Source organism: Meriones unguiculatus, chromosome 19 (genome assembly GCF_030254825.1).
Source record: "Meriones unguiculatus strain TT.TT164.6M chromosome 19, Bangor_MerUng_6.1, whole genome shotgun sequence".
In the NCBI taxonomy this organism is placed as follows: Eukaryota; Metazoa; Chordata; class Mammalia; order Rodentia; family Muridae; genus Meriones; species Meriones unguiculatus.
The window spans coordinates 72,086,758-72,093,395 of record NC_083366.1 but is presented as its reverse complement, the minus strand read 5'-3'; the positions used below and the strand labels follow the sequence as shown (position 1 = coordinate 72,093,395).

The window sequence follows — 6,638 nt, the reverse complement described above, 5'->3', positions numbered from 1 at the left end:
ATAAATATCTTGTGTGACGTTTGTTGTATCATGTGACTTTGTGGTGTTTCTTGGCCCCTGACTGCCAGGGTACCTTTCCCTTCAAAGCTGTAACACACTGACAAGTGAAATACTTTAAATTTTTTCTGCAATGAAAAGGTTGGAGCTGCCTGGAGCACTCATTCTTCATGAGTTTCATGCCACAACAGCTAGTCCTGCTCACGATTGTCAACTCCTAGAGAAACAGACTTTCCAGAGGAAGCCATTGCTCAGCCCCAGAAACTTCCATTCTGGACAGGGAGTCCCCCCTCTACTCTTCCCAGTTTCTTTTCACCTCCCCTTCCATTCAGGTCCACACCCTTTCTGTCTCTCATTAGGAAACAAACAGGCTTCTAAGGAATAATAAAATATAACGTAATAAAATAAAACAAAACCAATCACATTTGAATAGGATAAAACAAACAAATAAACAAACAGAAGGGAAAGAACCCAAGACAGGGCACAAGAAACAGTTATAGAAGCAGAGACTCCTCATTTGCACACTCATCAAAGCACAAAACTGGAAGCCAAAAGATATACACAAAAGACCTGTATGGTAAAAAGAGAGATTAAAAAGTAAAAATTAAAAGAAGAGAAAATTAAAAAAAAACAAAACAAACAAACAAAAATGGAAAAGGGAACTCCCTGAATAAACATTGTGAGACAAAGGACCTCTAAAGATGCCACTGCGTTTATTTTCAGTTGACTATCTACTGTTAGGCACGTAGCCTTTCCTTAAGAGCAGTCTGTTTCCCCAGTGAGACTCCCCTGGAGAAAACCAAATTTTCATTTGTAAGTGGTAATGAATTGGAGATAGCTTTCTGGGTTAAGGATGGCAACTGTGGCTATTTCTCCTTTCAGCTCTAGGACCCCATCTGGTACAGGTCCATGTAAGTCCTGTGCATGCTGCTTTGGTCTGTGAATCCAAATGTACACCACACCTGTTGTGTTGAGAAGGCCTTTGTGTCCTCCATCCTCTCTGGCTCTTATACCCTTTCTGCCTCCTCTTATGCAGGGATCCTTGAGCCCTGAGGGGAGAGATTTGATGAAGACATCCTACTTAGGGCAAGTGTTCTGACGTCTCTCACTTTCTGTATATTACCTGGCTGTGGGTTTTTATTTTAGTTTCAGTCTGCTGTGGGAGAGAGCTACTCTGGTGATGGCAGAGCAAGGCCCTGATCTGAGTATAGCAGAATGTCATTAGGAGTTGTTTCATTGTGTTTTTTGTTTTGTTTTTGTCTTTTAGAACAGTAGTATTTGGTTTTACACTAGATATCCTGGGATATCTAGTTTCAGGTTCTTAGTCACCACATAATGTCATATAAGGGTTTCATCTTGTGAAGTGAGTCTTAAATCAAATCAGATATCATTTGGTTATTTCCACAGGCTCTGTGTTACCATTGACCATTGTATTAGCACATCTTACAGGCAGGACACCATTGTCCATCCAAGGATTTTGTAGATGGGTTGGTTGTTGGGGGTTGGTCTGGTGCTATGTATTTAATTGTTAATTATTGCCACCACCCCCCAAGATCTGGTTACATCCCAGACGACCACATTCTTACACACACCAAATTATGCTACGTAACTTCAACCCCCAATTATCCTTGATTGGCTAGTAAAGTTGCTGACAGCCTGGGCTGGGCAGAAGAGAGGTAGGCAGGGTTTAGGTTCCAGGGCTTGGGGTCAGAAAGACCTATGAGGAAGAGGAAGGAGAGGGAGCAGAAGATGTATCAGGAGGAGAGGACGTTGGAGAGAAGAAAGTCACCATGGGACAGAATGAACCATAAGCGTGTAGTCATGAAGAAAGAGTGATGAGGCAGATACAACCCAGACAGGCTGAATAATTGGCAACTTGGAATGTGTAGCTAGGAGATAGCAAAATAGCTTGGAGGGTTGATATCTGCCCAGCTCTAGTGTTATAAACTTACAAAATAAATTAGAGTCTCTTTGTGACAATTATTTGGGAACCAGCCAAGGCAAAGAAGCCTTCAAGAGTCTAATATAAATTATTACAACAGTTGGTGTTTACTCTTCTCTTTAGGTAGCGTACCTTCCTGTACCAAAGACACCAGATTGTAGGGATGAAGGCTCTATGTAGGTACCAGCTCCACTTTTCCATGTTCAAAGAGTTGTGTAGGTGTTGTCTTTAGCAATGGAGCCTTGCCACCAGTTTGTAGAGAGCAACCTACAGTCTTGGCCACAGCATGGCTTGCTTAAGGGTTCCCAAGGGATACCTTTGGCCAACAACTCAATTAGATGTAACCCAAACTCAGTACTGGAGGCTTCTTTTGGTGATAAGAGATGGCCAGTTGGGGCTCTGTCACCCCTGTTAAATAATGATTTCATTTAGATTGACTCCTTATATGTATATACTTTAGGGAACTTATACTGTATTAGGGATCTCTAGTACCCTTCAAATGGCCCTTAGTTTTTGCTGTCCCTCCCTGTTTATCATCCCTCATCCCCTTTCTTTCCTCACCCTACCTACTTGATCCTCCCATCCTAGCTCCCAACCCTACATCCATCCATAACATCTGTTCTATTTCCCTTTCCTGGGGAGATCTATCCACCACATCCCACTCTATACATAACCTCTGTGGTTCAGTGTAGCTTGATTATCATTGATTTAACAGCTAATATCCACATTTAAGGGAATACATACCATATTTGTCTTTCTGGGTCTGGGTTACCTCACTCAGGATGATATTTTTCTAGCCCATATTTATTTTGTCAGATATTAAAATGGCTACACCAGTATGCTTCTTAGGTCTATTTGCTTAGAATATCTTTTTTCATCCTCTTACCTGAGGTGATTGCTATCTTTCACATTAAGGATCTTGTTTTTTAATCCATTAAGTGTCTTTTAATTGGGGAATTGATACCATTGATGCTGACAATCATCAGTGAGCAGTGTTTGTTGATTCCTGTTATTTTGTTGTTGAGTGTCCATCTTTTGATTTTCTAGTCTGGGATTATTTATTCTGTGTGTTTTCTTAAGTGTGGTTAACCTCTGCAGGTTGAAGTTTTCCTTCTAGTACCTTCTGTAGCGCTGGATGTGTAGACAGATAATGCTTAAATAAAAATTTGGAATGCTACCTAAGTCTGCATGTCGTCCTTTCCCAGGGGCGACGCTGATCTTCTCTGTATCTTTCCAATTATAGTATATCTGTGCTGAAGCCAGCAGGTTTTGGTTTGTTCTTATGTATGCTAAAACTTTTGTGGTACTCAAGCCTTTTACATATTTTTTGTGGAGTTTGCATAAGTTTGGTTTTAGAGGTCCTAGCTTAGTGCCCACACCTTTCAGGAAAATTATGAATATTCAGTATGGGTATAATGCAGAAGAATCGGCTTAATCCATCCACAGACACACTGGTGTCTGGGTGTGGGCAGGGCTTGCAGTACCTCTGCCACGAGAAGTAGGCTCACTATACTGCCATAGCCCAGCCCATTCCATGAAGACTGGGATGATCATGTGTCCTAGGTAGTAAGTAGGCACAGAAAGAACTGATTTGGGAAACATCTTTCCTCATTTGACAGCTGAGACTTCTAAGATTCCAGCTTGTTTCTGAGTTTTGCTGGTTGCCACAGTTGGCTTCCGTGCAGAACTGAACAGTGTTGAGCAAGCTGGGCTGGACGCCTGTCTTCTGTCCCCCAGGAAAGAGATTCCCACAGTAGAGGTGAACCCTGCAGACACTCTCTGGAGCAGCTCCTTCAGGCCAGAGCATGACCACCTAGTGACAACAGCAGGATGTCAAGATGGCTGAATCCAGGTGCCTTGTGAAGCACCGCCAGCCCACCGCCTCCAATTGGTGGAGATGACACCCGGTTTGCCAGAGACCTCAGCTCAGGACCAGAGAGGCCAGGGGCCCCCCCTCACTGCTTCACACTCAGGTGGACCATCTGCTCCATGGCTTCAGTCCCTGTAGAAGCAGGAGAGTGACAGACCCATAGACGAGGCAATGCCTTCTTGCACTTCTCCACACACCCAGCGTTTATTTTTCCAGACCGTGTTGGCAGCAAGCTAGCTGCTCTGAAACTGAGTGGTTTGCAAACACCACAAAGTCAGTAAAGAAGCAGAATGTGATTAACTCAGAACATGAAACTAAAACAAAATTGCAGCAGGAAAATATGCCGAGAAGAATACAGACCCAAGTGAAACTCACTGTGCAAAACGAAAACACAAATAATCTCACAAAAAAAGAAGAAGAGGAGGAGGGGGAGGGGGAGGGGGAGGGGGAGGAGGAGGAGGAGGAGGAGGAGGAGGAGGAGGAGAGTACAGTAACCAAGAAACTGTGGGTCTAAGGTTGCTGCCATGGAAATGCTGCTGGCAAAGGAAGACTTCCTACTAGCTACCGTGGAAGGAGAAACCACTGATACTGGTGGCAGATGTTTCTAGTGCCAACTCCTGGCAAACAACTATATTGCCACCTAAGGAAGGCCGCTTTGAGCTGGATGAATAGGATCAGAGCTGCTTCTACAGGGAGACAAACTTCTGACCTTGACAAACACACAGTGTTATGGAGGAGAGAGCTTGCAGGAGTGTATTGACCTGATGTGTTAGAATAAGGCTCATCTATTGGATGCCAGGGATGGGTTCTGTAGGGTCAAACATTTTTGCTCTGCTTTAATACCCCGAGTTAGTGAAATATTCTGACTTTGACACTAACGAAAATGTTTGGAAGAATCTACCCAACCTGAGGGCAGCTTTCTCCCATTCTACCTCTTCTTTCTCAGGACGGAACACCCGCTAGTGCTGGAGGTCACTATGATTGCTTCATTGCTTTACAAATGAAAGAGTAGAGAAAAATTGTTATCTTTTCCATCAGAAACCCCACTACCACTTCCATGAGAAAGGAATGGCCCAAGAGAACCTATGGAAAGATACCTATGATGCTCTACCTTTAATCTTCACAAAACCACCCCAGCACAGCATGTTAGCAGGAAAGCTGGCATTTGTACTATCTTGTGGGAACTGCATTTGACTCTTTCCCCAGTGTCAAAATATATTGTATAACAAACAGCAAATGCCTAGCTCGGTTAGTTTTGCTGCCAGCAAAACTCTCTATCATCAAGCTATATCTCTAGCTCTAATAAAATCCCTGAGTAATTAAAAACTAAAATAAATGCTAATCCTTGAGGGGGTGGTGCCTTTAATCCCAGCACTCAAGAGGCAGGCAGATTTCTATGACTTCAAGGCCAGTCTGGTTTACAGAGTAAGTTCCTGAACAATCAAGCCTACACAGAAAAATCCTGTTTCAAGAAACCAAAACAACAGCAGCAAAAACTCTAGCCCCAAGTTGCTCAAGGGTCAACAGTCACAATGACTGAGGTCCTCAGTTCCTCTGTGGGGTCTTTGCTATGAAATGACATTCTACAAAGGAGAAGGAATATACTTCAGATCTCCTCAGATAAACTTATTTAAGGAAGTAACCAAAGAAAGGGTTTGGAACCATTCCAGAGTGACAGAGAGTTCTCAGGGCAGTTGAAACCAGCCAACAGATATCTCAAGCCCCTGAAGTGCTGTCTTTCTCCAAAAGCAGAAGGACATAGGAAAAAAATGTTGGTGTTTTATTAAGATAGTTTAAAATGTGTAACATGTCTAAAGGCCCTTCTATGATACATAAAGAAGCAGAAGGCTTAGGTAAGTAAGGCATCTGTCCCCATCTGTCCAAAAGGCCATCCAGTGAGGCACTTAGGTTGAAGAAATCTCCTGGATCCTGGTCACCATGGGAATATGGAGGAGGAAGTTGGGGATCACAGGTACGGGGAGTGGGTTGGCCATCAGCAAGACTCCCTACACCAGGTGGTAGCTGACCTGGAGCAGGCAGAGGGGATCTTTGTCAATCACCAACATTGGGTTGATCAGCTCCAGTGGTCTTTACCAAGAGTGCGGAGACCTGAAAGAGCGAAGCTTGGAGAATCGCCTCTGGGCAAGCTTGCTGGAAGGGTTCAGCATTTCTGGAAAGTTCTTTGCCTCCCTCTGCATTTCAGGTGCGAGAGCCCAGGCAGGGTGTTCTCCCTCCCACTTTGGGGTGCTCTGCCCTCTGGGTTTGTGTCTCGGGCAGGCCCAACTCAGAAGACCACAGGGCTCAGCACCCAGCTGCATGGTGAAGTTCCAAAGGTCCTCAGAGAGATGTCCCAGCTTTGGATAAAAAGGCAGCGGCCAGGCACCAGAATACCCTGGATGGAGGTATCTTAGGTTTCTGGGCTCTGGTGCCTGGATTGCAGAATCCCAGGCTTGCCTCACACAGACCTGGTACTGCTGCTCCATGGCTTCCCTCTGACAGCAGGTGACAGTGGGAATGTGGTCAGAAGATTCCAGCATTGGCTTGGAATGGCAGCTGTGTTGGGTATCCAAAGTAGAAGTAAGAAAGCCTAGAAGAAAGTTTGGGTGTGTCAGACATGAAGGGGTGTCCTCCCCCCCCCCTTTTTTTTTTTTTTTTTTTCAGAAACTGACTAGTATCACAGTTTATATCTAGTAACTCTACAGACACTGAAACCCCAGACTCCAAGTGAGGAATGCTTGGGGATGAGGATGAGACTATAAAAGGAACTGATCACTGAATGAGAATTTCTAAGTGTTGAAGTTTACTCTTCCAACCCCGCTCTCCTTCCCA

The 6,638-nt window shown here is 44.3% G+C and overlaps 1 non-coding gene across 1 annotated transcript; it reads right to left on the bottom strand.

Moving 5' to 3' along the window:
• Positions 1-3,099: 3,099 nt before the first annotated feature.
• Positions 3,100-3,202, bottom strand: LOC132649392 (U6 spliceosomal RNA). The gene has a single exon (XR_009587828.1). It is a non-coding gene; the product is annotated as a U6 spliceosomal RNA (small nuclear RNA).
• Between the last annotated feature and the right edge of the window lie 3,436 nt (positions 3,203-6,638).